The following is an 11,480-nucleotide window of genomic DNA, read 5'->3' as shown; positions in this document are numbered from 1 at the left end:
GTGGCGGCGAAAGCTGCGTGGACCTTGACGCGCTCTGACTCCTAACCATGTTAGAAGGAGCTCTATCACTGCCTTGCGGCTATGTGCCATTTCCGCCAGCGCCTCTACATGCATGTTGGCCTTCTACATCTCGTGAATGAGGCACATGACTCTTCCCACGATGGCGCCCGGGGTCACCAGTGTGGTGACGCTGCTCGTCGTGCACAACCTGGGAAGAATGCATCATGGGCGCCGACATAGGCGTCTTGTAAGTCGCCGCGCCGCCTATGGGTGGCGTGATGGCGCCCTTGGAGGGCCCCGCGCCGGCTCCGTCTTTGGATTTGGCTGTGTGCGGGCCGTCGTCTCGCGCACGAACGACGCCGCTCGCAAGGCTTTGACTGCCAGAGCAATGAGGGTGTTCGTGGGCCGCGCCTCAGCTTCTCTCCGCGACTGCTCCACCACTTGCCCATAGTGGTACGGGCCGTTCAGCTCCCGATGAACCAAACACCGTGATCGTCTTCTTCTTAGGAGCCATGGCGATGAAGAACTGCTAAACTGACTGCCAGACCGGATTTTCACAACTGCGCCCCCCTACCTGGCGTGCCAGAGATGTCGGTGGGAATGACACCTATGGAATCACTAGGATCCCTTCTACGGTTGGCGGGCGCGGGGTTGTGCAAAGAGCGGGTCTAGTAGCCAGCACAAAGATCGTTTACCCAGGTTCGGGCCGCAAGAATGCGTAATACCCTAGTCCTGCTTTTGTGTATATTTGAGTGTTCTTGAGCTTTTGAACTAGCTGCGGTACGTGCATAGTCCAAAAGATCAGAATCCTTCTCCAGTACGCCTCGGGCCTTCTTTTATAGTCAAAAAGGGGTTGCCACAGTGGCACACAGGAGGTGGAAAGGTAAATAGTGTACAAGCTTATCGCCTGTCATTACGGGACAAGGCGCATTAAACGCGCCCCTTAGGTGTCCCGTTGCTTTATTGGGGACGGTAACGAAGCCCGTTCCGTCCGTCGCCGTTCCGCCTCGCTATGACACGCGTCCAGGCCAACGAGGCATGCAGCGCCACGTAATCTGGCAGGCTGCTGAGTTGGCATGGTGGTAGGGTCTTCACGAAGATCTGCATGCCACCACACAGGTGCTTGACTAGCTGGATTAGGATCCACGTACTGCCACGTGGGTACTAGCCTTAGTTGGTGGGTTGGCCACTGAGTTGGGGCGGTGACGGGGTGGGAAGGTCTTGTCGCGGTCCTGCGTATATTCCCGGCAAGGGTCTTGTCGGGGTCTTGTGGTCGCCCTTGGCAAGAGTCTTGCTGGGGCCATGCAAGTGTTTTCGGCAAGGAGCCTTGTGTAACGCCCCAAGACCGTTGCGCCAGGTGTCTTCCAGTTATTCGCTGTTACTGCCTTGTCATTTGTTTATGTGTCATGCTTTTCATATCATGTCATCATGTGCATCTCATTTGCATACGTGTTCGTCTTATGCATCCGAGCATTTTCCCCGTTATCCGTTTCGCGATCCGACACTCCTATGTCCTCTGGCGCCCTCCTTTTGCGTCTTTTCATGTGCGGGTGTTGAACATTCTCGGATGGGACCGAGATTTGCCAAGCGGCCTTGGTACACCACCGGTAGACCGCTTGTCAAGTTTCGTGCCATTTAGACTTCGTTTGATACTCCAACGGTTAACCTGGGAACCGTAAAGGCCTCGTGTGTGTTGCAGCCCAACACCCCTCCAAAGTGGCCCAAAACCCATCCAAACCCCCTCCATCCTCTCGGTCGTTCCATCACGATCGCGTGGCCGAAAACCGCTCCTCATTTGGACTCTCCTAGCCCCCTCTACCTATAAACAGGTGTCTCCCTCCGAATTTCTCGCGCAGATCAAACCTTAACACCGCTCCCCTCGCGCCGCCGGACGTTTCTTCCTTCGCGCCGGACATGTCCAGCCGCCACCTCACTCCATCCAATCAGAAGTCGCCACGTCGCCCTGCTGCTGCTCTCCTCCAACCCCCGCATGCCACCTCACCACACGCCCTCTCTCTCCTCCCCGCCGCCAGGCCTGCCGCGGCCCGGATCTGGCCCTCCGGGCCCGATCCGCCCGAGAGCGCCCGCGCCCCGCCGCCTGAACGGCCCCGCTGCCTCAGCCGACCGCGCCGGCTACCGCGCGCCCGCCTCCCCTCGCCGCCTCCACCGCCGGCCGTCCGCTGCCGCCTTCGCCCTTCGCCGGCGCACCTCGCCGCCTCCGCTGCCCTTCGCCGCGCCACCGCCGCCTACGCGCCGCTACGCCCCGCCGACCTCGCCGCGCCTCCTCCCGACCTTGCCGGCTCCTTCCTCCAGCAAGTCCCGCAACTCCGGCGAGGATCCGGCGAACCACGGTTCGCATGCCCAGATCCAGATCTGGTCAAACGAGGTTGACCCGAAATTCCACTAAGTCCTATAATTTTTGCATTTTGAGCCCATGTTCATCGCGTCATAACTCTGCATCCATAGCTCCGGTTCGTGCGTGTGATATGTCAAATTGTTCATCTAGATGTGCTCTTCATTTTGTTCCATTGTGCCATGCTTGTTTGAGTCCATCTTGATGCCCTAATTGTTGATGCAAAAGTGCTATAAAATGTTAGGTGCTGATTCTTACCAGATTATAAGCATTTGTCATTTTTCCCATGATTATTGTGTGCTGCATATGGGCATGAGCTCTACATGTGTTTTGTTATATGCCATGCCACCTTTACAGGGGTGTATGCCATGTATTTTTGTGATTAATGTGGTGACTAGCACATGCATGCAAAGTAGCTCTCATGATATTGCTATTTTCAGGGACTTAGAATTTCACTAAGTCATTTCCCTGCTGTTATTTTAATGCCATGTATTCATGTTGCTACAGAGAGATCTATGCCTCTTTTGAGTATGTTCAGCAAGGATGATTTGGGAATATGGTTGTGCTCTATCCATCCATGTCCCTGTTTGCATTTATGTAGTACCCTAGCATGACTCAATCTTGCTCTACTTTTGCTATAAAATGTCCCTGGCAGATTGTTTACGTGTTAATCAATTTTGCCAAGGTTGTAGTTGATCCATGCATGCTATGAGATTGTTCTTGCTATGGTTAGCTTCTTTATCATGTCTTCTTGCTGGTAGTATGCTTAGCTTGTCATGCAATGCCTTGTGTTGAGTGAATCGAGCTTGCAAACATGCCTTCATAATTCTGTTGATGCCATGTCCAGTTTTTTCTGCCAAGTCTGAATTTATTAATGAAACTTGCTATGTTTACATGGGTGCCATCATATCTTCTAATTCTTTTTGGCTATGGTCACTAAGGTACTTTTGTTATATGCTTTGATTAGTTTCATGCCATGCCTTGTGTTGCTTTGATCTGATCCTGTAGCATGTTTTTATCTTGCTCTAAACATTGCTTCCTGATGTTAATTCCTGACATGTTAGTATTTTCACCAAGTCTGTGAAACTGATATCTTTTGCACTTTTGCCATGCTTGTTTGAACCTGCTCTTGTGTGATTTAGCCGTAGCTCAGTGTTCATCTTTTGTCAAGCATCTTGAGTAGATCAGTGCCATGTGCTTTGTTGCTATGTTGGAGTGCAGTAGCTTAGTTTCTTGTTGCATTCTAGTTGGCATTGTGCTGTTAGTCGCAGAATTGTGCCATTATTGTTTTGCTTGTCATTTCCAAACCGTGCATCCGATTCCGGTGAGCTTTATATCGATTCGACCGAAATCAACTCATCTTTCCAGCGGCACTCTTGGTTTGCCAAATTGAGGCCTGGTTCAATCTTTTCCTTCCGGAGCATGCATATGCATTGCATATCACATCCCGCATATCATGCCATGTTTTGCATCATGTTGGTTGCGCATTGCACCGTGGTTGATTGTGTTTCCTTTGCTTGTGTTCTTGCTTTGGGTAGAGCCGGGAGACGAGTACGTGTTCGAGGAACCCGTTGAGTACGCTTACGAGGATCAAGCTTTCGTCTTCTCGGAGATCTTTGCAGGCAAGATGACCATACCCTCGAAATCACTTCTATGTTTGCTTGCTAGTTGCTCGATCTATTGCTATGCTGCGATACCTACCACTTGATATATCATGCCTCCCATATTGCTATGTTAAGCCTCTAACCCACCTTGTCCTAGCAAACCGTTGCTTGGCTATGTTACCGCTTTGCTCAGCCCCTCTTATAGCGTTGCTAGTTGCAGGTGAAGATGGAGTTTGTTCCTTGTTGGAACATGATTATTGTTGGGATATCATTATTATATTTTGTTTACTTTAATGCACCTATATACTTGGTAAAGGGTGGAAGGCTCGGCCTTATGCCTGGTGTTTTGTTCCACTCTTGCCGCCCTAGTTTCCGTCATACCGGTGTTATGTTCCCTGATTTTGCATTCCTTACGCGGTTGGGTTATAATGGGAACCCCTTGACAGTTCGCTTTGAATAAAACTCCTCTAGCAAGGCCCAACCTTGGTTTTACCATTTGCCACCTAAGCCTTTTTCCCTTGCGTTCTGCAGACTCAAGGGTCATCATTATTTTAAACCCCTAGGCCAGTACTTCTCTAAGTGTTGGTCCAACCTGAGCGATGTCCGGCGCCCCATGGGCAACCAGGGTCTATGTCAACCCGACGTCTGGCTCATCCGGTGTGCCCTGAGAACGAGATATGTGCAGCTCCTATCGGGATTTGTCGGCATATCCGGGTGGCTTTGCTGGTCTTGTTTTACCATTGTCGAGATGTCTTGTAACCGGGATTCCGAGTCTGATCGGGTCTTCCTGGGAGAAGGAATATCCTTCACTGACTGTGAGAGCTTGTGATGGGCTAAGTTGGGACACCCCTGCAGGGTTTTGAACTTTCGAAAGTCGTGACCGCGGTTATGGGCAGATGGGAATTTGTTAATGTCCGGTTGTAGAGAACTTGACACTTAACTTAATTAAAATGCATCAACCGCTTGTGTAGCCGTGATGGTCTCTTCTCGGCGGAGTCCGGGAAGTGAACACGGTTCTTGTGTTATGCTTGAACGTAAGTAGTTTTCAGGATCACTTCTAGTTCACGACCGTGCTTTGCTTCTCTTCTCGCTCTCATTTGCGTATGTTAGCCACCATATATGCTAGTGCTTGCTGCAGCTCCACCTCACTACCTTTTCCTACCCATAAGCTTAAATAGTCTTGATCTCACGGGTGTGAGATTGCCGAGTCCCCGTGACTCACAGATACTTCCAAACAGTTGCAGGTGCCGATGATACTAGTGCAGGTGACGCAACCCAGCTCAGATGGGAGCTCGATGAAGATCTTGTTCGTTGTGTCGTTTCGTTCCCAGTTGATCAGTAGTGGAGCCCAGTTGGGGCGATCGGGGATCTTTTACATTAGGGGTTGTCTTTCTTTATTTGGTTCCGTAGTCGGACCTTGAATATATCTGGATGATGTAATGCTATATTTATGTATTGTGTGAAGTGGCGATTGTAAGCCAACTCTTTATCCCTTTCTTATTCAGTACATGGGATGTGTAAAGATTACCCCTCTTGCGACATACCTACTATGCTATTATGCCTCTAAGTCGTGCTCCGACACGTGGGAGATATAGCTGCATCGTGGGTGTTACACCTTGTCGGGGCCTCGGGGGCATCCTCGGCAAGGGGGCTTGCGATTGTCTTGTCTTCTGGCCATCATCTAATCTTGTGGGCTCTTTGTCTCCACAAAGATTTATGTCACCATGGAGGTGCCTCCGGAGCCTTGGTTCCAATGTGGTTGATGGTGTTGGAACCCTTGGGCTCAAGGGTGGCGCGCTCTGCTGGCGTTGGGCAAGTTGCCCCGGCAAGGCTCTCGCCGGGGCTGCAGAGGCTGCCCCGGCAAGGGTCTTGCCGGGGGAGTCCACCTCACCCTCTTGCTCTTTGTGTCTCTGGTCTTGGCATTGTTCTGGTTGCCTTGGTCTCCTGCTTCCTCCCTTTGCCCCACTAAGCGTGGCCGCAGGTGCGGCTCTGACTGCTCATGCACAAGTAGAGGGATAAAAAGGAGAGCCCTACTTTTGTACATGGACAGGTTGATGTAGTCGAACGTCTTCACGATCCAACCGATCCATGTACCGAACGTACCGCACCTCCGTGTTCAGCACACGTTTAGCTCGATGACGTCCCTCGAACTCTTGATCCAGTAGAGGGTCGAGGGAGAGTTCCGTCAGCATGACGGCGTGGTGACGGTGATGGTGATGTGATCCGTGCAGGGATTCGCCTAAGCACTACGACGCTATGACCGTAGGAGTAAACTGTGGAGGGGGGCATCACACACGGCTGAGAGAACAATTGATATGCCTTTGGGGTTCCCCCCGCCCTCGTATATAAAGGAGGGGAGGAGGAGGTGGCCGGCCCTAGGGTTGGCGCACCATGGGGGGGGGAGTCCTACTAGGACTCCAGTCCTAGTAGGATTCGACCCCCTTCCTTCCAACAGAGAGGGGAGAGGGAGAAGGAAAGGGGGGCCGCGCCCCCACCCCTTGTCCAATTCGGATTGGGCAAGAGGGAGGCGTGCGCCTCCTCTTGTGGCATTCCTCCCTCTCTCCACTATGGCCCATGAGGCCCATTAAATTTCCTGGGGGGTTCCGGTAACCTCCCGGTAGTCCGAGAAATCCCCAAACCTCTTCGGAACCATTCTGGTGTCCATATATAACCTTCCAATATATGAATCTTTACCTCTCAACTATTTTGAGACTCCTCGTCATGTCCGTGATCTCATCCGGAACTCCGAACAAACTTTGGTCACCAAATCACATAACTCATAATACAAATTGTCATTGAACTTTAAGCGTGCGGACCCTACGGGTTCGAAAACTATGTAGACATGACCGAGACACATTTCCGGTCAATAACCAATAGCGGAACCTGTATACTCATATTGGTTCCTACATATTCTATGAAGATCTTTATCGGTCAAACCACATAACAACATAAGTCATTCCCTTTGTCATTGGTATGTTACTTGCCCGAGATTCGATCGTCGGTATCATCATACCTAGTTCAATCTCGTTGCTGGCAAGTCTCTTTACTCGTTCCATAATGCATCATCCCGCAACTAACTCATTAGTCACATTGCTTGCAAGGCTTATAGTGATGTGCATTACCGAGAGGGCCCAGAGATACCTCTCCGATACACGGAGTGACAAATCCTAATCTTGATCTATGACAAGCCAACTAACACCTTCAGAGACACCTGTAGAGCATCTTTATAATCACCCAATTACGTTGTGACGTTTGATAGCACACAAGGTGTTCCTTCGGTATTTGGGAGTTGCATAATCCCATAGTCAGAGGAATATGTATAAGTCATGAAGAAAGCAATAACAATAAAACTAAGCGATCATAATGCTAAGCTAACGGATGGGTCTTGTCCATCACATCATTCTCTAATGATGTGATCCCGTTCATAAAATGTCAACACATGTCTATGGTCAGGAAACTTAACCATCTTTGATTAACGAGCTAGTCAAGTAGAGGCATACTAGGGACACTCTGTTTGTCTATGTATTCACACATGTACTAAGTTTCCAGTTAATACAATTCTAGCATGAATAATAAACATTTATCATGATATAAGGAAATATAAATAACAACTTTATTATTGTCTCTATGGCATATTTCCTTCAGTCTCCCACTTGCACTAGAGTCAATAATGTAGATTACATAGTAATGATTCTAACACCCATGGAGTCTTGGTGCTGATCATGTTTTGCTCGTGGAAGAGGCTTAGTCAATGGGTCTGCAACATTCAAATTCATATGTATCTTGCAAATCTCCATGTCTCCCTCCTTGACTTGATTGCAGATGGAATTGAAGTGTCTCTTGATGTGTTTGGTTCTCTTGTGAAATCTGGATTCCTTCGCCAAGGCAATTGCTCCAGTATTGTCACAAAAGATTTTCATTGGACACGATGCACTAGGTATTACACCTAGATCGGATATGAACTCTTTCATCCAGACTCCTTCATTTGGTGCTTCCGAAGCAGCTATGTACTCCGCTTCACACGTAGATCCCGCCAAGACGCTCTGCTTGGAACTGCACCAACTGACAGCTCCACTATTCAATATAAATACGCATCCGGTTTGTGACTTAGAGTCATCCGGATCAGTGTCAAAGCTTGCATCGACGTAAGCATTTACGATAAGCTATTTTTCACCTCCATAAACAAGAAACATATCCTTAGTCCTTTTTAGGTATTTCAGGATGTTCTTGACCGCTGTCCAGTGATCCACTCCTAAATTACTTTGGTACCTCCCTGCTAAACTTATAGCAAGGCATACATCAGGTCTGGTACCCGGCAATGCATACATGATAGAACCTATGCTGAGGCATAGGGAATGACTTTCATTTTCTCTCTATCTTCTTCCATGGTTGGGCATTGAGTCTGACTCAACTTCACACCTTGTAACACAGGCAAGACCTTTCTTTGACTGATCCATTTTGAACTTCTTCAGAACTTTATCAAGGTACGTGCTTTGTGAAAATTCAATTAAGCGTCTTGATCTATCTCTATAGATCTTGATGCCCAATATGTAAGCAGCTTCACTGAGGTATTTCATTGAAAAATTCTTATTCAAGTACCCTTTTATTCTATCCAGAAATTCTCTATTATTTCCAATCGATAATATGTCATCCATATAATATTAGAAATTCTACAGAGCTCCCACTCACTTTCTTGTAAATACATGCTTCTCCAAAAGTCTGTATAAAACCATATGCTTTGATCACACTATCAAAGTGTATATTCCAACTCCGAGATGCTTGCACCAGTTCATAAATGGAGCACTGGAGCTTGCACACTTTGTTTGCACCTTTAGGATCGACAAAACCTTCTGGTTGCATCATATACAACTCTTCTTTAAGAAATCCATTAAAGAATGCAGTTTTGACATCCATTTGCCAAATTTCGTAATCATAAAATACGGCAATTGCTAACATGATTCGGACAGACTTTAGCATCGCTACGGGTGAGAAGGTCTCATCGTAGTCAACTCCTTGAACTTGTCGAAAACCTTTTGCAACAAGTCAAGCTTTGTAGAAAGTAACATTACCGCTAGCGTCAGTCTTATTCTTGAAGATCCATTTATTCTCTATGGCTTGCGGATCATTGGGCAAGTCAACCAAAGTCCACACTTTGTTTTCATACATGGATCCCATCTCAGATTTCATGGCCTCAAGCCATTTCGCGGAATCTGGGCTCATCATCGCTTCCTCATAGTTCATAGGTTCATCATGGTCTAGTAACATGACTTCCAGAATAGGATTATCGTACCACTCTGGTGCGGACCGTACTCTGGTTGACCTACGAGGTTCGTAGTAACTTGATCTGAAGTTTCATGATCATCATCATTAACTAGCTCACTAATTGGTGTAGGCATCACTGGAACTGATTTCTGTGATGAACTAGTTTCCAATTCTGGATAAGGTACAATTACCTCATCAAGTTCTACTTTCCTCCCACTCACTTCTTTTGAGAGAAACTCCTTCTCTAGAAAGGATCCATTCTTAGCAACGAATATCTTGCCTTCGGATCTGTGATAGAAGGTGTAGCCAACAGTTTCCTTTGGGTATCCTATGCAGACACATTTTTCCGATTTGGGTTCGAGCTTATCAGGTTGAAGCTTTTTCACATAAGCATCGCAACCCCAAACTTTAAGAAACGACAACTTAGGTTTCTTGCCAAACCACAGTTCATATGGTGTCATCTCAACGGATTTACATGGTTCCCTATTTAACGTGAATGCAACTGTCTGTAAAGCATAACCCCAAAACGATAGCGGTAAATCAGTAAGAGACATCATAGATTGCACCATATCTAATAAAGTACGGTTACGATGTTCGGGCACACCATTACGCTGTGGTGTTCCAGGTGGCATGAGTTACGAAACTATTCCACATTGTTTCAAATGAAGACCAAACATGCAACTCAAACATTCTCCTCCACGATCAGATCATAGAAACTTTATTTTCTTGTTATGATGATTTTCTACTTCACTATGAAATTCTTTGAACTTTTCAAATGTTTCATACTGATGTTTCATTAAGTAGATATACCCATATCTGCTCAAATCATCTGTGAAGGTTAGAAAATAACGATACCCGCCGCGAGCCTCAACACTCATCAGACCACATACATCAGTATGTATTATTTCCAATAAGTCAGTGGCTCGCTCCATTGTTCCGGAGGACGGAGTCTTAGTCATCTTGCCCATGATGCATGGTTCGCAAGAATCAAGTGATTCATAATCAAGTGATTCCAAAAGCCCATCATCATGGAGTTTCTTCATGCGCTTTACACCAATATGATGTAAACAGCAGTGCCACAAATAAGTTGCACTATCATTATTAACTTTGCATCTTTTGGCTTCAATATTATGAATATGTGTATCACTACAATCGAGATTCAACAAAAATAGACCACTCATCAAGGATGCATGACCATAAAAGATATTACTCATATAAATAGAACAACCACTATTCTCTGATTTAAATGAATTACCGTCTCGCATCAAACAAGGTCCAGATATAATGTTCATGCTCAACGCTGGCACCAAATAGCAATTATTCAGGTCTAAAACTAATCCCGATGGTAGATGTAGAGGTGGCGTGCCAACGGCGATCACATCAACCTTGGAACCATTTCCGACGCGCATCGTCACCTTGTCCTTATCCAATCTTCTTTAATCCGTATCCCCTGTTTCGAGTTGCAAATATGAGCAACAGAACCAGTATCAAATACCCAGGTGCTACTATGAGCATTAGTAAGGTACACATCATTTATATCAAATATACCTTTCACTTTGCCATCCTTCTTATCCGCCAAATACTTGGGGCAGTTCCGCTTCCAGTGACCAGTCCCTTTGCAGTAGAAGCACTCAGTTTCAGGCTTAGGTCCAGACTTGGGCTTCTTCCCTTGAGCATCAACTTGCTTGCTATTCTTCTTGAAGTTCCCCTTCTTCCCTTTTCCCTTTTTCTTGAAACTAGTGGTCTTCTTAACCGTCAACACTTGATGCTCCTTCTTGATTTCTACCTCCGCAGCCTTTACCATCGTGAAGAGCTCGGGAATTGTCTTTCCCATCCCTTGCATATTATAGTTCATCACAAAGCCTTTATAGCTCGGTGGCAGTGATTTAAGAACTCTTTCAATGACACTATCATTAGGAAGATTAACTCCCAGCTGAGTCAACTGGTTATGGTACCCAAACATTCTGAGTATGTGTTCACTGATAGAACTATTCTCCTCCATTTTGCAGCTGTAGAACTTGTTGGAGACTTCATATCTCTCAACTCAGGCATTTTCTTGAAATATTAACTTCAACTCCTGGAACATCTCATATGCTCCATGATGTTCAAAACGTCTTTGAAGTCCCTATTCTAAGCCGTAAAGCATGGCAGACTAAACTATCGAGTAGTCATCAGCTTTGCTCTGCGAGACGTTCATAACGTCTAGAGTTGCTCCTGCAGCAGGTCTTGCACCTAGCGGTGCTTCCAAGACGTAATTCTTC

This window comes from Triticum aestivum, chromosome 7A (assembly GCF_018294505.1).
Source record: "Triticum aestivum cultivar Chinese Spring chromosome 7A, IWGSC CS RefSeq v2.1, whole genome shotgun sequence".
In the NCBI taxonomy this organism is placed as follows: Eukaryota; Viridiplantae; Streptophyta; class Magnoliopsida; order Poales; family Poaceae; genus Triticum; species Triticum aestivum.
The sequence above is the reverse complement of the archived record's forward strand: the minus strand, read 5'-3'. Positions refer to the sequence as shown.